The following is a 24,075-nucleotide window of genomic DNA, read 5'->3' as shown; positions in this document are numbered from 1 at the left end:
GTGTGTGGGGGTATTACCTTTAGCACTTGCACCCAATGGGGATTATCATTAGGAAATGCTACATGAGCTTCTGCACTGACATTTCAGAAGCATGTACAATCAGGGCCTCTAACAGTGGTTGCTTTCTACAGAGGTTGCAAGCTACTGGACAAACAAACAGACATCTTAAGTTACTTCCCAGCACACAGACATTTAATGGGTGTATGCTCGATGTGTTTCCCTTAGCCATAACTTGACAAATTTAGTACTTGGAATTTCATAAAAAAGTCATCACCACGAGACTCCAGTTTTAATTTAGGGTGGGGATTTGATCATAAGGTCAGGAAAGTAAATCTTACAGGATTTTAGAAGGCGACAATAGCACATTTCACTTAGTTTATAAAACACTACAGGATCTGCACAGCTTCCCTGCAGCTAAGATCAGTGAGCCCTGATCCAGTAAAGTAACTTGGGGTGGGAAGCAGGGTACCAACCCTAGGTGTAAAGTTAGTAGGGGTGACAGAATCACCCCCTGCCCTATGGAGTCTACACCCCAGCAAGAAATGGCAGAACAAGGAGCAACCATGTCAAGTTGCAGCAAGGGAAGTCTAGGTTAGATATTAGGAAGAATTTTCTCACTAGGAGGGTAGTAAAACACTGGAACAGGTTACCCAGAAAGGTTGTGGACTCTCCATCCTTGGAGGGTTTTAAGACCTGGGTAGACAGATTTAGTTGGGATGATCCATTTAGGGATGCTTTGAGCAGAGGGTTGGACTAGATAATCTCCTTGTGTCCTGTCCAATCCTAATTTTCTATGATTCTATGATTCCCAGCTCCAGGGCTGCTGTCCAAATGTGTGCATATGTTTGGTAGATTTAGCTAACCTGTTCCCAGTCTAATTTAGTTCACCTCCTCAGGTGAACCAGTTTAGATCAGGCCCACCATTTTTTGCCCAATTTAACATCCCTGAACATCTGCACAGATCAGCACTTAAATCAACTTACCCAGCTAGGTCAATCTAAATGTAATGTCTGCGCATACCCCGGGGATTGCAGAAGCAAGTGCTACAGACACACTTCTATGACCCTGGACTTCCCCATGTACTTTTTTCTGTTGTTATTTCACTATTATAATGAAGTTTGTCCTTTACTGAACAATGCTAAAGTGACCTGACTTGCACAGGTTGGAGTTGAAGTCACTTTCCTAACTCACAAGAGGATTCAACATGGTAGTTTGGTTTTCCTACAGTTGCTATGCCAGCCAGCAAGCTGAAACAGGGACAAGTGTTCATCCTAGCTCCTTGTGCAGATGCCCGTGTCCTTGAAACAATGTGCTCATACCCCAACCCAAACCCCATCTAACTTCCCCAGCTCTTTGTAATTGGAGTCTATTCAAAATGCCTTCTCCATAGTATGTAATGACTTAGCTCATTCCCTCTACACATGCAGCAACAAACCATGGGTTAAGGGAATGCAGAGAGGTTATTTACAAACTCTCCCCAGCTGGAGATTTCCACCTTTTCTGTCCAGATGAGATTCTAGTCACATGAGTGGGATGCTTATTTGAGAAAGTCAACATTTGAGAAAACAGCAGTATATACTGCATATTCAGGGAGTGAACAGTCTCACATGAGAAATGAAAATGGAAGCTTGCTGATGCTGGGGGTTGGGTGGGCGAGTAAAGTACACTTTAACACTGCCATTGTATTTCAGATTCATGGAACAGAGCAGGTATTCTCTCTAATATAATGGTGATTACATTAAGGAAGGCAAGACAACATGAGAGATACCTTCAGGAGACATCACAGAGCAACTCTCCTCTAGGTCAGACACAATAGGTGTCAAAAATTTGCACACAGATGGAGTTTCGGGGGTTTTAAAAAGTGCAGTGCACAAAAGTATCATAGTCTCTAGCCATATACAATACTGTTTCCTTTAAATGGTGTATAATATCAACAAGGCTACAGCCATATCTTATAGCATTAGATCACTCCATTGAGATATGGCTTATACATGACCTCTACCACATACTAATAGACCTATAATTCTCCACCTTTTTTAGACTCAAGGTACCCCTCAGAAAATGTCAGCTCTTAGTTTTCACTCAGTTTTTAACTACAGAAAAATAGAGCAATACTTCTGTTGCAAAAAAGTCAGAAAGACTACAATAGGGCAGAGTGGATTTTGGTCTATGGATTTCTATTTGAAATCTCTGAGTTTACCTTGTGAATCACATTTGAATACCAAACTGTGCTAACACTGTGAGACACCCCATGAAACCCCAGAAGGATCTCAAGGCACCCTAGCTGAGAATCATTGCAATAATCGATGAGTGGAGGCAGGCTTCAAATACATTTTAAAATCACAATTAAAAAAACATAGTTTTTATTTACCCATTGTGACCGAAGCTTTTTCTTGCATTCCAAGTCTGTGACATCATTAAAATGGTAGGATTCCTGATGGGGTGGGTCTCTGCACCTCACAGAGTGATTTGCAGGATGTGGGCCTAAAAGGAGGAAAGGTTTTTCCTTAGAGATAACTGCTGGTTACAGGCACCAATTTCCATTCCTGTTGCTCTAAAAGCCTTGTTCGTTTAGATAGTGAAAGCATGGCCAACCATTCCTTACATCACAGACCAGGCTCCCCCTCTGTGCTGCATACTCCCCCTCTATGCGGCACCGGTCAGGCCGCAGCTAGAGTACTGCGTCCAGTTCTGGGCGCCGCGCTTCAGGGGGGATGTGGACAACATGGAGAGGGTCCAGAGGACGGCCACTAACATGATCAGGGGGCAGCAGGGCAGGCCCTATGAGGAGAGGCTGAGGGACCTGACCCTGTTCAGCCTCCACAAGAGAAGGCTGAGGGGGGATCTTGTGGCCTGTTACAAACTAGTCAGAGGGGACCAGCAGGCACTGGGGGAGTCACTGTTCCCCCAAGCACTACCAAGAGTGACTAGAAATAATGGTCACAAGCTAGCAGAGGGTAGATTCAGACTAGACATCAGGCGGTGCTACTTCACAGTCAGGGTGGCTAGGATCCGGAACCAGCTTCCAAGAAAAGTGGTGCTGGCTCCTACCCTGGGGGTCTTTAAGACAAGGCTTGACAATCACCTTGCTGGGGTCATTTGACCCCAGTACTTTTTCCTGCCATGACAGGGGGTTGGACTTGATGATCTGCTCAGGTCCCTTCTGACCCTACTAACTATGAAACATCCAAAGTACCCAGTTTCTTCCCACACAGCACAAGATGCAAAGATGAGGAGGCCTGGTTAATCCCTGCTTTCTTTCCTTTCTTAATTAGCCACCGGTGGTACCTTCCGGCTAGTCTGGCAGTTCCTACAGGTGGGGCTCATCCTCCTGCCTGGTTCTAAGCAAGACTATTACATCTTTCCAGCCCTGGAGAGGTGTGAGGTATATACCACTTATCATAACAAAACACATTTATTTATTTGATTTATATGCCATCCTTCCCAATGAAGGCTCAGGGAGATTTCCAGCAAGAGAGAAGAACAACTTATAAAAACAGGAGAGTGACAAGAGAACAAAACAACTTAAAAGGCAACAGGAATGTCAACATAAAACAGGGACCACTCCTCAAACCATATCTCAACCTGGCTTTGTTTGCTAAACACCTGCACAAATAGGAATGTCTTACAGCACTTCTGAAAGAAACAACTAACATTTGAACTGCTGCTCTGGGCTAAGTACAAACAGCCAAAAAGCCTAAGGCTGAATTGATTCAGCCCTTGCAGATTAGCCTATGCTGCAAAGATTGAACCCATAAGCTAATGAACAGACATTCACTTTGGATTCAGGAAATGCAGCCACATACTTGCAGTAGCTCAAGCCAGAAGCCAGGGAACACTACAACACAGCTCTCTAGCACATAGCCAGCATGGGCTTTGTGTTTATTTCCTCTTCCTGCTGCCTCCAAGGTTGCTGGGATTTGCAGTCCAGACTCTCAGTAGCAGGGCTCTGCAGGGTTGCTCATCATTTTCTCTTCCTGCTTCCAGCTGCCTCTGGGATTTGTAGTCTACAGTTGCAGCCAGCACTAAGTAAGCAGGGCAGGGAAGCTCCCTACTTGGGGGAAGGGAAGTTTAACCACCCTCCCAGGCCTTAGTAGGGGTTTGCCTGGTGGGGCCATTGAGCTAACCAGTGAGCCAGCCCTCACTGCTCCACAGAAGCGGGGCCAGCCCTGCTCTCTGGAGCAGACAGCCTAGCCCAGGGCTGCAAAATGCTGAGGGACTCTGATTTAACCTGAATCAAGTAGGGCTCCGGGACATAAGTTTCTTAAACCATTTTAGTCTGGTAACACCTTCAACCAGGTTTATTTTAAACCAATTTCAGCCATTTGGAAACTGGTTTATGTGCACTGAACTTCTATTCTGTTACAGGTTTAAAACAGTTAATGTGTAACTTCTATCCCTAGCCCTGGTGTGTGTTTTTTGTAGTAATGCTTTTCCATCCCAAAACATTTCATACTACGAATAGCCAGCTGCAAGGCTGTACATAGTTAGAAACTGGCCACTCTAAAGGACTCACCACAAATTTTGAGATTTTCTGTGTTTGATTTCAGATTTGCAAATGGCACATGTAGTCCTACTTGTGGAAGAAACAGAAAAATGTTTGTTTCAGTGTATATGCAAATTTTTACAGGATCTGGGCCTAGCGACAAAAGCTTTCAAATGTTTATGCACATGAGTAACTTTACTCAAACAAGTAGTCTAAAAAAATGACTCACGGTTAAAATTACTCATGTGCTCTACAAAAATATCACACCTATTTTGCCCCCCCATGGTATTTCTTTTATTTCTTTCATTGTTATTGTCAGAAAAAAAGCAACTCTGCAAATATAACACATTCAAACCCTAGGAAACCCAAATGAGAGTGGAGCTTCCAGCTAATACTCTCTTTTTGTGCATGTAGTATTTGCTGCCACAAAAACATATGTCAGATTGCAGGGCAGGGGGGAGGGGAGGTGAGGTGAAGTAAGGACAGCGTTTTAGTCTTAACTCTACATTTCTACACTTTTTTATAGGTTTACAGACTATGTCAACATCGTCTTCATGGCTTAATATTTTTTCAGCTCTCATTGGTCACATTCTGAGTTTGCCTAAAGATAAGAGATCTAGATAACTAATTTGTGTAAAAGAAAAGACAGATCCTTAAATCCCTTCCCGTTGGAAAGCAAACTGAAGTACGTGCTCAGCATTTTTTACTTCTTCTTGATAAGGAGGCAGGTGATTTGTAAAAGCCCTCGATATATAGGAGGATCCACTTAAGAGTGTTTGGTGACATTAGTTCAAATTCAGGCTACAAGTTTTACACGTTCTTGAAAACATTTTCTTAATAGCATTACTTTACTTCGTAGACATAGTATAATCCAACCTGCTGTGAGCTCCACATGAAGGTCTGAATGCAAGAACTTATTTGCTGTGCACAATAAAAAGCAAGCTTCTATTAGTCATACAAACCTCCAGAACTATATTAGATGTTCCTGAGCAACAAACACCAATACATTATCTCTCAGTTAAATGTTTAGACCCATCTATTGCACTAAATGATCCTGTACTCCCTTCACATGATCTGAGATGGAATCAATACAGTCCTTAGGAATGGCAGGTGGAATTTTCCATAATCACTCAGCATAAGCCTAACTTTGTTCCTGCTGAAGTTAGTAGTAAATTTCCCAGTGACTTCAACAGGAACAACGCTAAGTCAAAGCTTACTGCCTTTGGAATCCCGCTTGACATGTACAAATCCCATTGTCTGTTACAGTTGTACCTCTGCCAGATGCTGATGTTATCCACCATAAAATGGTGAATTATGCCTGTAGCAGCCCTGATTTTTATTTTGATAGTTTTGTTTTATTCGTAAGAGCACATTGGTCACAAATGCATTATTTTCTGATCATCACTCTTAAAATAAGAGCTCATTTTGCCAAAATGGGATTCTAACCTCCTTTCAGATTTGGGGTTAGATTCTGTCACACTTACTCTCAGTGAATAATGTTGTTATGGCAGGTGTCGCTAGATGGCACTGTTACATACACTAACACGATTCCCTTTTCTTAGTGGGCAAATTACTGTGCAGTCTTGGGAGAAATACTGTTAGTCTCGTCATGCAGATGTCTTTTTGAGAGAGCTCTGTCAAGCAGCAAGAGAATGTGAACGTTTGTCAGTCCTCGGGGCAGAGCTGCTCCCTAGGAACCAGGCCCAGGCACTGGGATGGGTTGAATCTCCTGGACCAAGGAATTTCCTGTGTGCTGTTTGTAACCACCTCTCATCAAGGAGCAGGGTTTATATACAGAAAATAAAATAAGCTGTTTAAAAAAATACCCAGACTCTGCAGCACTCATCTCTCTTTGAGTAGAAAACTGACCTAAAAAGCCCCAACATCTGTGAATGATTGGTGGAGGACTGTGACTGATATTGCGCAGCGGTGGTTAGCTGTGTTAGTCTGAAGTCAAGGAGAGGTGTTGCATCTTAGAGACTGACTGGTTCAGAGAGGTGAGCTTTCATAGGGAACAACCTGCTTCATCAGATCTGAGCGTTGCTAGCATCCAGCAGCATAACTAGGATAATTAGGTTGGGGTAACTAGCATAGGAACTGGGCAGGCACAGCCTTACACTCAACAGTGCATCTTGGGGGCAGGTGTGGGCCTCTCCCCCCTGCCTGATCAGGTGGGTCTCCACTCCACCCCTCTCCCCCCTGCCCCAGCACTGCCCAATGGTTAGCATAATCCCATCCCTCTCCTCCCTGCTTGCTGTGCCCAGGGTGCTGAAAATGCTCCTTACACCTCTGCTAGCACCCAACAAAGTAGGTCGATGCTCCCCTGCCCTACCTTCTGTCCCTACTATGCTAGTTTCCTTAGGCTTCTTGTGTAGTAAGGCATGAGTAAGGGTGGCAGGAACTGAGTCCACCGTTAGTTGATTTTTTAAAATAAATGTTTTAAATGGACTGCAAGAAGGCCTGCGAGATTCTGGGTTTGTTGGCTTGCAAGACAATAGTTATGAATAACAACAGTATGCAGTGCTCAAAATGGACATGAATGAAATGAAGTATGCCATTTACCTTCAAAGGCCAAATACTACTTCCACTAGTCATGTAGGTAGAGCCCACAATTGTGCACCCAAATATAAGAGCATTTGGCCCACAAAAAAACATGTAAACTGTTTATGTGGTCTTTAAGAGGTTGCTGGTAAGCATTTCACAGCTGGAAAGGTATAGTGAAAAATGAGAACTTAATTAACAAGATGGATAGGAGGAAGGGAATTTTCTCCTTTCTTGACTATACCAACCTTATCTAAGAGGGATTAGTAACTACAGTTGGGAAGGATTTTTTTTCCTTTCATTTTTCTGGGTGGGAAATCCTTTGTGTCTGTTTATACAGGTGAGTGATGTATAAAATCTGTCTTTCTGATAGGGACCCTGGAAACATTTCCTGTTGGTTTTGAAGTGTCTAACAAATGCCTTTGACTTCCTCCTTCATGTTCAGCTTGATCCCTGACAACCATGATATTGCTGGCTCTGTTGATTTTCAAGACAATCATTACCAAATTAATGGTGCTGCGTTGGGGCAGGGGGGAGAGACCCATATAGAAAAAGTCAGAAAGAGGTGTGCATGTGCATAGGAGGATGATCATGTTACAGAACCAGGGGGCTAAACACTGTTGCTTCTGTGAGTAGAGTACAATGTGCAGCTCAGGGATTCTTTGCTTTCTTCATTCGCACACAAAATTCCTCTGTGTCACCCTCCTCCCATCACCCATTATTACAGGAGCACCTAGCACCCCATTTCCTGCCTCTCCCTCATGTGCTGCCCATTTCCCTTTCTTCTTCATGTCAGGCATTTGCATTTTGTCCCACTCCAGGGAATCACTGTGTGTACTTACTCCTGTTCTCTCCCCAGTGCTTGCTCCCCTCCCCCCAGGATCCCCAAGTCTCTCTGCCTAGATGTTTCCATTCCCTGAACTAATCAGAGAGTCCCACCTTCCAGTAACTGCCCAAATGAAAGCAACTGTGCATGTCTATTTGTCCCTTCTTATGCTTTCTGATTTCCTTGACCTCCATTTCCACCCTCATCCCAGTATCTCCTTTTCTCCCCACAACAGGGGTTCAGTATACCCATTCTCCCATCAGGGGCTCTCTGTGTTCCCCATCCTCCTCTTTTCCTCTCCTTTCCTATTCATCTTCTTTCTTTTCTTTCTCCGTCTTATGGCATGCAAAGCTATACTAGAAGAGCTGGGATGAGAGGGACTGAGAGGCTGGAATGGGTTAATGGTGACCATCAGCCACAATGACAGAGGCAGTTCATCCTGGTAGCACTACTACTGTGCATCTCTTCTACCGCATTTCATGTGCCTAGGGTACCATGCATGCCCCCATTTTTGCCATTTGGTTTTCTGATTTTCCCCACACAAATTTAACTGTCTTTACTGTTTCCTCAAATCAATGAGCAGATGTGGTCTCTCACAGTTATTGCATTACATCCAAATAGCCAAACAGAGCAATGCCATCTAGTGGAGCGTAAGGCCAAATGTGGGATTTCAACAGGTTATTTCGCAGTGACAATGACTGTACCAATAAAACTGCAGATGTGTCTGCACTGCATTAGTTCAGAGTCATGAACTCACTGTGGAGGCTGAACAGAAAGACACCCAGACACAGAAGCAATGCCTAGACAGAGCATCTGCAAATCTCACTGTTTGGTATAACTGTATCCCCAGGAAACAAAAACAAACTGAATTTAGGGATTGGAAAAACAGAATTTTCTGTTAATTAAACTTTATCTTAGTCAAAAGGTCAAGTATTATATAGGAATTTGATACTGTATGTGGTCTTTAAGGGCACGTTTATGTTGTTTCAATGCCGTGCATAGGGGCATCCCCTGCCCATTCACTCCTGCACCATGTGTGCTATATCCTGAGAAGGGGCAATGTAGCCATTTCAGACAGGTGCTGAGCTCATGCCAATAACCACATGAACAGTGCACAGGGCACATGTTGAGTGCTGCTCTCACAAAACTGTGTGCTCTCATATCTGGGATTTAGTGCCCATGCAGCAGGAGCAAGTGGGCAGGTTGTGCTTCAGGGCATGGAGAAGGGATCCTCCATCTGCCCACAAAGCTCTATCAAGAGGCAACCTGTAAATTATCCAAGATAAAGTCTGTGTGATAGGCTGCTATAGAGGAGACAGATGCCTCCTAAGTCACTTAAGGGTCATAATATTCTGTCACAACGCGTTTACAGGGAACGAGGAGGTTGTGGAAGAAACAATCAGACAGGCAGGTCTCTTCCCATGGGCAGATCTAGGATTTTGAAAATGAGGGTGTAGATGGAGTGGTATCTTATCACACGTAATACAACGCATATTTTTTCCAGGTAAAAAGAAACTAGAAGCTTTACTAATAAGTTAGGGACTCAGATCTATAATACTGAGTTAAGATTGAAGTGAAAACAAATGTAACTTTATTGGAATGTGAATTAATTTGCTATACCATATATGATTACAAAACACAACAAACTAGGTAAAAAATAATCAAAGTATGTTTCATTACTCTTGTAGTCATTAGAGTTCAACGTAAATCTCATTCTTCAGATTCCTAAAACAAAATCTAACCTTCTTGAGCATCCTGATAGTACATCTAATGCTTCACTGAAAGTTATTTCCACACTTAAGTTAACGTTCACCCAAGTTAAGGTTTCCACACCTGAGTCAATGTTTTTCAATAGAGTTAAAAATAATCTGCAGGGCTGTGAAAGAAGAGCTGTATTACCAGGAGCAGATAACAGACTGTAAAATTGCAGAAGACGAACTAGCTTGATTAATAGAAAATCAAGAACATTAAACAGGAAAGGGGCTCATTAACACCTATGGAAGGAAGAGTTTAAAAGGAATTGGGTAGATTATAATGAGCCACGAAGTCAAGTGAAGTCAGAGCTGCCTGATTAGAAATGCTGCTGCCACTGGCAAGCAGTTGGTTTTCAACTTTGCATGGCTCAGGAAGCAAAGTGGGGGTGCAAATGCACCATCTCACTCCCCCCTGAATCCACCCCTGTCTCTATGCCTCTGGCACACTAGAAAGATGTGCTCTGTGCCGCTTCCAAATCTGAAGCAGAGAAACCAAATCTGACACAGTGATCCACTGAGTCCCCTCTGACAAGGTGGTGGTGCTCCTTCTCTAGTCTACAGCGCCGCAAAGCAGCAGGGATTTCAACCTCATCAGCCCTTGAGTAGGACAGCTGGTTGTAGGCTGGTTTCTGACACCATGTATGTAAGGCTGTAGCTACACATCATCTTTCGAATGTGCTGAATGCCCTTAAGATTGGAGTGTCCACACATTCAGTCAGGAAAAAATGAGGAAAGTACCCTCTGAGTGTCTCAGAGATGATACTCTTCAGGCAGAGGTTATCTCCAGCTGATGTTAGGCAGCTCCATGTTGCAGTAACATCAGTCTGCTCCACAAGGCTAATACCAGCAATTTTCAGGCATGCAGAATCTCCTGCAGTATGCAGTATCTCATGCTCCAAGTCTCTCCTTCTTCCCTGCTTCCCCCCTCCCCCTGCCATGTGGTCTAGCTGTTTTCCACAACTCTACTGCCCTAGACTGACAGCCAGGGACAGTCAGGCAGCTGCAGGTAGGTGGGAATGGGAGGAAAGGCTTGGAAGGGTCAGAGGGGAGAGAGGGGAAAGGGCTGGGGACTGACCTGCCAGGTAACTGCAGGTCCTGGTGAGGGTGGTGCAGACTTGATTCAGATATGTCAGGGGCAGCAGCATGGATTGGATCCAGGAGGGGTCTGATCTTTGAGCAGAAGAGCCTATATTGCAACTGGTGAGCTGGGCAGGCATGGAGCAGGCTTGGCAGCTCCTAGCCACACCCCTGCTTGCTAGCCCTCTAGTGACAAATAAGAGTTGTGCATGTTAGAAAGAATATTAGCCCTTAGGCTAGCAACAGAAATTGCACATAAACTGGCATGATTGGAAACTGGTTCAAATCTGTAACACAACAGAAGTTCAGTGCACATGAACTGCTTTCAAAATAGCTAAAACCAGTTTACGATAAACCTGGATGGATATAGTATTAGACTTAACTGATGTAGCTTAAATCCATTTATTGAACTTCTCTCCCAAATCCCCTCCAGATTCAAGTTAACTCACAATCCGACAGCATCCCAGGGTGCTTTGCATCTCCCCCACAACCCCTGCTCTCCCCTTGAAGGGAGGGTGGGCTAGCTTTGGCCCAAGCTGTCTTTTCCAACCAAGCAGGGGAGTGTGCTCTAGTGCCCCTGGCTTCTGGCCTGAACCACTACAGCATGTGGTTGTATTTCCAGAATCAAAGTGAATGTCTGTTCACATGCTTATCAGTTCAGTCTACGCAGCTTAGATTAACCCGTGAAGACTGACTTGATTCAGCTTCAGGCTGAACTGTCTGTACTTAGCATTGACATGCAATTGCTCACAGCACATGCTAACTTTAACATTGCCTAACATTCCTTAGAGTTAGCATATGTTGCTTGTAATGTGTGACTAGACCTTAACAAGTGCCTGGGACTCCAAGCCTATTGCTCTCAAGCAAAGCACATCCCTGGAGTCTTCTATTGAGGGCATTTCCCTCCCAGCCCTGAGGATTTCATTTAGCAGCAGACAGGGTAGATTTGCACCTTATAGACTAACCAGAGTAATATCTATCTATCTATTGATCAATTGATCGATATAGATATCTATATAGTGTGTATGTGTGTGTGTGTGTATCTATAGATAGATATATAGATATCTATATCTATATAGATAGATATATTCAAATAATTCTATGTAACATAAGAATTTTTCAGCCCATTGACTTTGAAAGGCAATGGGGCTGCTAAATTAATTAAATGCTAGTGTCCCTGCTGATCACAGTCAGGGTACAGGAGAGGAAGATGCCCTGTGTGATATTTTAGGCCTGTGCCTTTTCAGGACTTTAAAGTTTAAGGACAAGCCAATTCATATTTAGACTAGGAGTCCAGGGGGAGTGCAGAGCTCTGGTGTGAAGTGCTTTCCTTGGCATGTCCCTCCTACAAAACAAGCCTCTACTTTGTGAACCAGCTACAACTTTTGAGTGCTGCTTGTGGTTAACTCCAGCAAGAGTGCATTGCAAAATGGTTGAGCCTAGAGGTGATGAAAGCGTGGAGTCACTGAGCCAAGTTCCACATCCAAATGGAAAGGGCACAATTTCCTGGCTAGCTGCAGATGAAATAAGGCGTTCCTAGTCACTGTTGCTGTTTTGGTTTCCAGAAGCAGCAAGAGCAAAATTAGGACCCCAAGACTACATCGTACCTTGGCTACAGGATCCTGCAGATTCTTTCAACAGAGGTGTGATTGTAGCTCCTGTCCCTTTCTCAGCTTGTTTCTATCCTCCTGTTACAGGCAGTCACATCTCCTTCCTTATATTTACCATCCCCATGCTGCTTTTTACCTGCTTTTTAACTTTCTTCAGGGCTTGTTATTGGTGACTGGAAAAGATGCAGAGAGGAATCCTGCCGTAATACTGATGGTGGTATTCTGGGATACCAATGGCACAAGGTTTCACTATCTCCTCTATTGGCTTGCCAAGCAGAAAAGGCAGTAGGGCTAAGCTCATCAGGATTCTCTGAATGAAAACCTTCATATGGAAGAAGTTAACTGTCCAGTAGCTATTTTAGCTGAGCACTGTGTTCAGCTTACTACCTTTTTCATATAAAAGACTGATTGTTTCAAGTACCAAGGCTACTGTCTCTTTTTAAAGTGACAACCTTGGACTCCTGGTAGATTGTCCTCCTGGTAGGGTGTAATGTACTTTCCGCTGTGGATAGCTGCAGTTTTATGGGTTTCCTCATATGTATCCCTTTTGCTTCCAACCCTGGACCAACCCAAAGTAATGCAGTTGTGGTGTCATTATGAAGAGGCATTATTAAAGTCTCACTTAGCAAAGGATGCTTGCCAATTTGAGCAAGCAAGCATCAATAGTTATCTTTTGGTATGGATTCATTGTAATCACCCTGTCTCAAATTTCTCCTCACTGAAGGAAAGCATTTCCTCTTCAGAGTTAGGTTCACTTGAGCATTAATAATATCCTGGGTATGTTCACATTTGTTCTTCTTTTGGTTGCTGAGGCCTTCCAGGTCAGGAATGAGCTCCTGTAGGCCAGAGGTCAGATTCTTGGTAATACTACACACTTAAGCAGCTTTTCATAGATTTGGTCCCAGATGGTTACTTGTATCAAGACTTTGCTGATTTCTCTGAAACCATCCTTTTATGATTCTGGGTGTTCAGGGATAAAGTAATTAAATGATTGAGAGTCATTATTAAGGGATTTGAAATTTGGCCTCTGCTACTTTCCCTTCTGTTACTGCTATCGTTCAAAGTGTTTTGTCAGGCTTCTTGGTCAGATCATTCTAACCATGGGATGGACCTTTATCAGAAAGTTGATACACAACTACTGGCATCTTGCTTGGTGGTCTAAGCAAGCTCATTCTCTGCTAGGGAGAGATGTTTGGATGGTATTGCTGTCTAAATGCAAAAGATCTGCTTTGTTCACAACCCAGGTCAAATGGAATTGACACTGGAGGATAGGCTCATTATTATGCTTTCATGTTCCCAAGCAGGATTGAGAAAGTGTGAGTTGAAATTTTTAATGTTACTATTAGCTTAGCTATTTTGACTCTGACCTCTGGATAGAAAGCCCAAGTACTGGATGTGATATAAAGGTGTTTTTTGTCATTGATTTCTAGATGGTTTTTCCTCTGTCTGCCCAGTTTGCAAAAGTGGTATGCACTCTTATATACCTTGACATTATCTTGCAATAGCAACACTTACCCTCATGGTCAATTCCCATATTTCCCTTTTTGAAAGCTTCCCAGCTAGCATGTTACAATAGGCAGCTACTATCGTATTACAAAGACTTTCTTTAAAATATTGGATTGACTATATCGCCTGTTTGCTTTAGCAGAAATCTGTCTATATTTGAGACCACTTCATGGGGCCTGACCTGATTGGCTAATTGCACTCTGCCCCCTTTTCTGAGATTTTCATCATTATGGCTTAGTAGAACTGAGATCAAGCAATGAGAATGAGCCCCTGATAGCGTGTTCTGTTTGGAGAAATCAGGGATCCTATTAAAGCTCTACTACCAACCTGGTGTGAGACTGAACAAACTGTCTTCACTCTTCTGTGCGTCAATTGCTTCATTTGTAAATTGAGAATAATACCCTCTACTTTCTTTGTAAATTGCTTCGAGAGTTATGGGTGTATTGAATATATATATACTGGGTATAACAGGGGTAACACAGGTCAGATCCAACCCACCAAGCCCTTTCATGTGGCCCAGTGCTGCTCCTGGGTAAGAGATGACCCACCCACCACAAAGCATGTGCCAGGCTGGCCCTTTGTGCAGGGTCTAGGACACATGCTGCACTTGATGCCTGCTCTGGCTGGTCTGGGATCCACACTACAACCCTAGGTCTGCGGGGTGGGGGTGGCAGGAGGCATTCAGGGTGGCACACAGGAGGGGCTACCATGTGAGGTGCAGACTTGGACTAGCATAGGTGGGGGGTGCTGCTTAATGTGTGGATCCTGGACTGGCCAGGGTGGGTGCTGTGTGTGTCATGGATCTCAGACTGGCCATGTGGAGTGTAGGTTCTGGCAGCAGCATCACGTGCTCTGGATTTAGACGTGAGGCGGGAGGAAAGGACAATCTGTAGGCCTGATTCAGCCTTTGAATCAGTCATGCACAATTCATCTGGCTCACACCCCTAGTACAGGAGACTCTCGCCATTCATGGAGGATACATTCTAGAGATCCCCGCGAATGGGGAAATCCACAAATACTGTGCTGTACTGATAATAAGCTAGGATAAACAGGCTGGATCCTTGCTGTACTTGGTGCACTATCATTTGCTTTTCTTTTAGGTGCCATGATTAAGGGTATGGATTAATGCTGAAATACTGCAATGTACTGAATGTAAAAGTATCATCAGAGCACAGTAACAGTGTCACCACACTGCCTGGGAAGACAGTGTGGGGTGGTGTGGCACACCGCGAATATCTGAAACCATGATTTGCAAATCTGAATGGCAAGGGTCTCCTGTATATAAGAAATAAGCATTATTAATATTACTATCCATGTTCTCCTGTCTGAAATAAAACTTACAAAATCGCTCCTATTATTCATTTGCATCAGTTTCATTTGCGTACTGAAGAAACATACCTTTACTCAGAATTTTGTCTGATCATCAGGTATGCCCAGCCTGAGGTAGAGATTATCGTTTTTCAGCCCTGGGGAATAAAACACAGACATGTCAGATAGTATTGCATTATTGTGCTCTTTCTGTACACCAGACATCAAAACCTATTCCTTTTTACCTGACAATATCATTTAAAAGAAGTAAGATTAAAGAGTTTATATTCCATAACAAACAGTGGTAAAAGCGTTTACTGACCTATTGCCACTTGTCTCAGGACTTGGAAGTGAGCTACAAATTGCCTTGCCACTCACAGAGCTATTATGCTCTGCATTTCAAAATCAAAATGTTGACTTAAGTCCTGTGCTTTGACAGAGCTAGCTCTCAGAATTCTTAACAGGAAGAGGCAAAGAAAAGTAGGAAAAATGTGTTAGTAGAAGTTGAGAGCTTGCTCTCTCACAGCTGATAGAAACATACAGCTTTACAACTGGCATTCTGGTTTGTTACGCTGCAGCGTACGCATTGTGGTAAGCCAGTCTAGAAAGGCAAAGCTGAGATTCAGCCAATCAAATCTTGCTGGTCTGTTTACTCTTGGCATATTTTTCATTATTTTTTATCGGTTGTGAGGGGAAAAGAAGGGAGAGTTCATAAGTGTGCGTTTCTCCCTTGGGATTTGTATCTTGCAAGATGCAAAATGCTCTCAGCTTTCATCGACATTATTTGGCAGGCAACAACTCACAAGAGGTACCTAGTACTTTGCAAAACCAAGCCCTTGTTTACATTTTGTTCAACTTTTCAGGCCCACATTCAGATTCAGTTTTGGTTAGATAAGATTTTTAACTGGTCTAAATCGCTGATTTGCACTGGTTGAGAATCTGATATTGTATCTCAATATGATTCTTACAGGCTTGCAACATACATAACAATGACAGCTAGGAGCAACAACTGTGCTGTTTCCATCTCTCACAGAAGTGCTTTCCTCTACTGCCTCCCATGTAAGGAGGACTTCTCTGGAAGCGAAAAGCTACTCAAACTATTTCCATTTTGGGTTTTCTCTCAGCATGTTTTTTCCAAAAGGAACATCCAGGCACTAAGAGTCTTTCTCTGGGGTTAACTTTACTCTCTAACCTTGTATTTATCTTTGCAAAAATAGTGTAATAGAATAACAGGAGCTTGGAATACAGATTGCTTTCAAGGTGTATTCGGAAATAAGCCATTCAGCTGTAATTATTTGAGGATCATTTTTCATTTTATTGGGTTAACTTTTTTCCAGTGCCACTAATTGCCAGTAAGCTACTCCTCCCCTTGGACCAATGGGTGTAAGACAAAATAATATGCAGTGTAATAAAAACAGTAATAATTGAATGGCAACATATACAGATGTGGCCGGTCAGATTTCAGGTTTCTTTTCTCAGTGGAAGTACCATAATTCCAGAAGCCTGAATATGTAATTTACTTTTTGTTTCAGAAGTTGCAATATACTATCTAAGAATGTGTAGTTTTTTTCTTTTTTCCTTTTTTTTTTCTTTGCAAGTATAATCTAATAGAAATAACACAAGACTTTTCAAAAACAAAGTCTGGCAATAAATTCAGCCATGCAATGTTTTAAAGCAATATATAAAGCTATTGTGTCAACTATCTGAAATTGATTCAGAGGCCAACAAACTTAGGATCAGATTCTGTCACTGTAGGATTAGTTCTTTACTTCACAGTAGGTGCATCTACACGTCCACCCAACTGTGCAGTAACTGCTAGTACTGCTCAGTTCCAGCACCACATGGGTTGTTTCCAACCCTACTGTGCAGTAGCAATGAGCTACGGTGCAGTAGTGGCAGCATCATGGTTCATGCCCACTGTAGCTCATCACTACAGTGATATCAAGTAGACACACCCAATAGCCCCACTATGGTAAGTGATGTTATTATGGAATAAAGTACTATGCAACAGGAGCATGCATGTGCAGGGGCACATGTTTCCCATGGGACAAATAGGTCCTATTTGTCCCTGGGCATGCCCCTGCATTAGCATTCTGGCATGTGGCAAAGGGACCCAGGTAGGGTAAGGGAGTCTGGGGCCAGCACCTGTGCTGGACCCAGCAACCTTACCTGGGGTCCTGGGGCAGCAGCAGTGCCAAGCTGGCCATTTGGAGCCTGGTCAGAAGTGAGAGCATGGCTCTGCTTGGCCAGGCTCCAATTTCTGGCGGCGCACGCTGCTGCCACATGCTCTGTGCTTCTTTTTTTTAAGTGGCAATTTTTCTTGACACCAGGATCTCCTGGTGCAGATTAGCAGAGCAGTGCATGGGTGCACATGCACCACGTGCAGTTTGCAGCACCTCAAACAGCTTTGAGGTGCTGCAAACCGCACATGTGCACTTGTGGGGATGCACCCAACATGAGCAGGAGTGGCAGAATTTGGCCTTATGATATCTGGTTCATGCAAAAATTACCAAGAGCTAAAAGCACATTTGAAGACCCACAGACACTGGTGGGTAGGCAAGTGACTAGGTGACTAATATCAGGGAGTAATTTTTATTCTGCAAAGAAGTGGCATATTTTGGCTTCACTGACTTTTTACTGTAGGATTAGCCACCAGTAGTTCCTTGCTATGTGTTTTTTATATCTAATAAAAAAACAATTGAAAATGAAATATACATTTATTTCATGAAAATTTGTTTATTAAATTATTGGGCCAGATTCTCAGCTCATGTAAAATCATTCACTTCCATTTCATAGATTCATAGATGTTAGGGTTGGAAGGGACCTCAATAGATCATTCAGTCCGACCCCCTGCATAGACAGAAAAGAGTGCTGAGTTCAGATGACTCCAGCCAGATGCCTATCCAGCCTTCTTTTGAAGACCCCCAGGGTAGGGGAGAGCACCACCTCCCTTGGGAACCCATTCTAGATTTTGGCCACTCTAACTGTGAAGAAGTTCCTCCTAATGTCCAATCTAAATATGCTCTCTGCTAGCTTATGGCCATGATTTCTTGTGACCCCCAGGGGCACCTTGGTGAGTAGAGCCCCACCAATTCCCTTCTGCACCCCCATGATGAATTTATGGGCAGCCACAAGGTCACTTCTCAACCTTCTCTTGCAGAGGCTGAAGAGGTCCAGGTGCCCCAGTCTCTCCTCGTAGGCCTTGGTCTGCAAGCCCATAACCATACGAGTGGCCCTTCTCTGGACCCTCTGCAGGTTATCCACATCCCTCTTGAAGTGTGGTGCCCAAAACTGGATGCAGTACTCCAACTGTGGTCTGACCAGCACCCGATAGAGGGGAAGTATCGCCTCCTTGGTTCTGTTTGTCATGCATCTGCTGACGACTCATGTTCATCTTGGAGTCCAGTAGGACTCCAAGATCCCTTTCCAATTCTGTGCTGCCGAGCTGGCCATTTCCTAGGCAGTAGGTGTGCTGGACATTGTTCCTCCCTAGGTGCAGCACTTTGCATTTCTCCTTGTTAAATGGCATTCTATTGTTTTCTGCCCATTTGTCCAACCTGTCCAGGTCTGCCTGTAGTTGTTCCCTGCCCTTTGGTGTGTCAGCTTCTCCCCACAGTTTTGTATCATCCGCAAACCTGGACAGATTACACTTCACTCCCTCATCCAAGTCACTGATGAAGACATTGAAGAGTATCAGTCCAAGGACCGAGCCCTGCGGGACCCCACTACCCACGCCCTTCCAAGTCGATACCAACCCATCCACCACTACTCTCTGGGTACTACCCTCTAGCCAATTTGCCACCCACCGGACTGTGTAATCATCCAAGTCACAGTTTCTTGTTTACCAGTATGGGGTGGGATACCGTATCGAAGGCCTTCCTGAAGTCTAAGTAAACAATGTCAACCCCTACTCCTGCGTCGAGGTGTTTTGTAACCTGGTCATAAAAAGAAACTAGATTACTCAGGCATGATCTACCTGATATGAACCCGCGCTGGTTTCCCCTCGGTATAATTTTTCCTGCTGGGCTCTCACATATTTGAGCCTTAATAATCTTTTCAAAGACTTTGCCAAGGATGGAGGTGAGACTGACTGGTCTATAGTTGCCTGGATCCTCTTTCCTCCCCTTCTTGAAAATAGGGACTACATTGGCCCTTTTCCAGTGCTCCGGGACCTGTCCTGTGCACCACGAGTGCTCAAATATTCTTGCCAGTGGCTGTGCTATGATATTAGCCAGTGCCTTCAGTACCCTCAGATGAAAAATGCAGCATGCATGGAAGAAAAGTAGAAATTGCCCCTATCCAAATTCATTAAACATATATGTTAGCACCCTATCATAGAAAAATCATAGAACATTAGGGTTGGAAAGGACCTCAGGAGGTCTTCTAGTTCAACCCCTAATCCAACTCTGTCAAAACTCATTCATGACTGCACTGTCTGGTTTTGAATTGCCATAGTAGCCACAACCATGTTCATCAGGACATGGTTTGTAAGGATATGTTTTATAGTCCAATAATTATATTAATTATTGCAAAGAGGCTGTAATGCATGCAGGCATGGACTCGAGTTGCAAAATATGAATCTGGAACCAAGCCTAGATCTAAACTTCCCCAAAGGCATAATGTATTCAGATCTAGGGTTTGATCACATCTCAAAAAATATCAGGGCTGTATTGGAAAGACTAAACAAAGGATTATTGCTCTAAAATCAAGATTTAGACTGATAAAAACTGGACCAAAGCAGTTTTGTTTAGTGTCTGGCAAACCTTTGTCTATGCTATAACTTACCCACGTAATGATAGTAAGAATGTGGCAGGTCCTGAAGATGGTTTGCCAACTTTGAGGTAAATAGACTGCTCCAACTTTTATTTGAGCCTCATTTGCATAAAATGAACCTTTCCATCCAGGGGAACTTATAACATCCTTCAATTCTTCTGTGCAATATGACGTTTCATTTTTTACCTTGGAGCAATTTTACAATCTTTGCATTCTCCTTTGCCTGAGGAAAGGTGCATGAGGCCAAAAGCTTGCAAATAAAGAACTTTTTTTGACAACTACCTCGTTGGTCTAATAAAAGATATCGCCTCCACCAAGAGTTCTGACTGCAGGTCCTGAAGACCTTTCTCAGTTTTCCCTCCAGCCTTAGTCTGACAAAACCTTTGTGAAACTGAGCAGGGCTTTTGCTCATAAACTGATGTTGGGGTTTAGCTGCATTATGATAAATAACTATAGTGATTGCACCCTCTTGCCTGGGTCTGCTATTGCAGGAAAACACCAAAGTGTCAAGAGGAAGAAATTGTTGGAGAAAGAGCAAAAAATTCTGTTATTTAAAATGTACTTAAATTACAGTTAAACTCTGGACCAAGTTTAGTAATTCTTACTGAAACAAGAGCTCTTGCTTTTTACCAGTTGAGAACTACAAAATTCAGCCTTAGCTAGTATGTCTTTTAATGGGCTACTAATATGAATGGTGATGAGCGAATAACGTTTTGCCTTGTTCAAAACTAAAGGCCTGATCCAGCTGAGGGGAAAAGCTCTCACTGACTTCAGTGAGTGCTGAATCAGATGCTAAAGCGTTTAAGAGTTTCAACATCAGTTGTTTGTCCAATTTGTCTGTTAAAAAAAAATCTGCAAGCAGCAAGTGGTAAAACATCTAGGGATAATTTTTGCCGTCAGTTACAGTACAGTTAAAGCAGAAGTAACTGAGAGCAGGATTAGGTCTGTCATCTTTTACTGTGTCCCAATCTTTTACCGTAACTTTCTTTTTTTATTGATTCACCAGTCATGCCTCAAGATGCACTGCCCTGTTTTATCAATCAACATCCAGAGGAACAACTCCTACTGACCATTTCCATAGGATGAGTATTCCATAGCTCAGATTAATCCCCAGAAAAAGGAAGATAATTTTCGACTTTGTGAAAACAGACTGCTATCCATGTCCTTAATAAGGATGTAAGCTAGTCCTGGAGAGCAGGAGAATTCTCATGGAGAATCTGATACATAACATACAGAAAACTTGATCCTTTTACTGTACCTTGAATCCTGGGACTGCGCAGCTGTTGTGATCTTCACAGGATGTGTGATATTCCAGCAGTGTGATAGAATAGAGGACAAATAAAACTGAAAGAGTAGGGGATTAGACAGTTTAGATCCAAAAACATTAAACAGCCCTTGATAACTCCTGGGAACCATTTATTGATTCCTTCTATGGGCTACACATTCCCATTAAGTGATTTCATTTCCTTATTTCTCCTAATCACATCACTTGGTTTAGAAGTCTTTCGCTCTCTGAAACCTGTGGGTGCAAAGATAAGTTCAGTTTCTCATGTTGCTCTACTTTTTTATTATATGTGAAAAGTTGATACAGTAAAAGTAACTCCTTGGAGCCAGTAGGTCTGGAGCTTTCATCAGTTGTGAACCACTGCATCAGGGAAGCACCAGTGGGTTATAATTGCTGTGGCAATCCCGGCTTTAGCCCCATTCAGCAAAACTGGGGTAAAACCAACATGTGGCTTTTTCCGCCCATGTAATGAGCAGCAGGAAAGTTCTTGAAAGATCTGATTTCAGTATAAAAAAGCCGACTGCCAACTTATCATTAATACCGAGGAACCAAATGTAACAATGGTCAAGTCCAAGTGAGTCACCCAATAGCCAGTGGTAAGGAAGATCACTGCTGTGAGAGCTAAATACCGGTAATTCCCTGCTTGCTTTTATCACAAGAAAATACATTTTCCCCTTGAGCATACTGCTAAGAAACAGCTTCTTGATTTGTTATTTTTAAATGCATCATTAAAAAATAAAGGAAGAAATTAAAAATATTCAAATTTCCCAGTTGGCAAAATGAAACAAAATATTCCTCATTCCAGCTGACCTTCATGTTCCATCTTATGGGCATCAAGTGCTTTTACTGTTCCCACTTTAAGGAGCTGCCAATGCCTCAGGCTTCTCATTAGTCAGGCCAACAGCAACTAGGACATGAAAAGTTTTCCACGCAGCAGTTTGTTTTGATTGTTCTTTCACCGAGAACAAACAGAAAGTCACTTACGAATTCGCACGGCTGCTTCACCAAGCACGGCAAGAGAGAAAGGGACTCTTTGGGGAAAAGAGGAAAGGGGTCATGATGCCAGAGGCAAAAAAAATAAGTATTATGCGTTTCCTTTTAGGTGTCAGACAGCTTCAGGCAGGGCATACGCTCTCTGTAAAGCTGTACACGCTCTGTAAAGCTGTAATGCACTCAAACTGAGCATTGGCACTTCTTACCTCCCTACTTGAAAAAAAATGGAACAAGAAAGAAATGAAAACAGGGATACAGAACACTGGGTATATTGCTATTGGCTCTGGCTGCTGGGCACAGTATATCAGTAGCCTGTAGTTCCCGAAAGGTTCCTCCTTTGCAGATATTTACAAAGGCATCTGCGGCAGTCAACCGGACTGCACTTAAATGAATGAAAAATAAACGTATGAAACCATATTTCCCATTCTGTGGAACACGGTAAAAGTGTCTCCTGTTCCTTTCAGCACCTCAACTGGATACATTCATCAGCTCATGAAAAGACATTGGCATATGGTTTGGGGAGACACATTCAAAGGAAACGAACCTGTGTCACCCAATACTTTCCAAATTAAATAAATACCCCTGTCATTGTATATATATTTTGAAGGCTGAGCTAGTAACAGTGTGAATAATTTTCTCACGTACTATACTAAGCCCTTTGGAAGACCTTTGCTTTTACAAGGGCTTGTGCTCTTTATAGCACAAATGCTTTCCCTTTATTTAATGCAAAAACCCTTAAAGTGTTATTAGCTTTCCATAGCAAGTGTCTCAGTTATGTTCATATAAGTGGTATACTGCAGTTAACACATTTGCCTTGAGAGAGGGGTTGCATATCATTTACCTTTAACAAACAAACCCAGTTTTGAATATGCAGGCATAAAGTACTCTATAGCTTTTTGCCATGACTGTCATGATTCTGAAGAGAACGGGAAGCCTGGCTCTGAAAAGTAACTACATTGAACTTTATGAAAGGTCACTCCTTACTGGCGCTTATCATATCTACGAGCGTGAACTGAGGGCACTGGATGGCTCACACACTCAATTTCAGATTTCACGTTCATTTCAAACCAAGTTCAGTTTAGAGAGCTACCATAAAGCTTTGGCATCACTAACTGCTGTTTATGGGGCTTAACTGTTGCATAGGACTTGCATTACCCCTCCACACAGGTAATTTTACCTAAGAAGGTTAGCTAATAACCTAGTCATTGTCTTCTCACCTCCTGCAAAATAGCTAGTTGTGGACCCAGTAACAAGAGTTACGCACCAGGCTTGCTACAAACAGTTTAGAGAGATCTGTATTCTTCCTTGACAGGACACAGCTTCTCACTCTTCTCATGCCACTTTATAACTCCTTGTAGACAAAGAGGTCTCGTTTCCCATTCATGGGCAGGGGATTTGCACACTAGCAGCTATTAGTTTTAATTAATCACCTGTTTAAATCCCATATGCAACAATGGGAGAATAAATCCTATTTCCTTTTAAGATTAAATATCTCTAAAGATATTCCCCAATCCGGGAAAGCACTTAAGCAAGTGCTTCACTTTAAGCACATGAGGTGTCCCATTGATGTCAAGTGCTTTCCTGGATCAGGGCCATAATGCATAACAGATGTACACCTGCACCTTAGAATGAATGCCCTGTGACAACAGAAAAGTCAGGGCACCAGAGTATAGAAACACACTTGATTGCAACAGGGGCCTTATGGCTTTGCTCCTGCCTGAGACTTTCAGGCTAACACCACCAGGCAAAAGGACATTTTGAAAAGCACCAAGTTCAATTAGATTCTTTAGAAAATTTCACCTAATGCTCATTCTAAAACAATGTTAAGGTTGCAAAATCAAGCACTCATAAAAGTCAGGAAATTAAAAAGTGAATGATTCTTCAACATTAGCTCAGCAATGGTAACCATATGTAGT

The 24,075-nt window shown here is 42.9% G+C and overlaps 1 long non-coding RNA gene across 1 annotated transcript; it reads right to left on the bottom strand.

Moving 5' to 3' along the window:
* Positions 1–2,370: 2,370 nt before the first annotated feature.
* Positions 2,371–21,221, bottom strand: LOC149874365 (uncharacterized). Its single transcript, XR_016439930.1, has 3 exons — positions 21,140–21,221; positions 15,199–15,266; positions 2,371–2,484 (listed from the first exon to the last, which is right to left on the bottom strand). It is a non-coding gene; the product is annotated as an uncharacterized LOC149874365 (long non-coding RNA).
* Positions 21,222–24,075: the final 2,854 nt, after the last annotated feature.

This window comes from Crocodylus siamensis, chromosome 1 (assembly GCF_052110815.1).
Source record: "Crocodylus siamensis isolate JL-2025a chromosome 1, ASM5211081v1, whole genome shotgun sequence".
NCBI classification, from domain to species: domain Eukaryota; kingdom Metazoa; phylum Chordata; order Crocodylia; family Crocodylidae; genus Crocodylus; species Crocodylus siamensis.
Note: the sequence above shows the minus strand (reverse complement) of the source record. Positions and strands in the feature narration are given on the sequence as shown.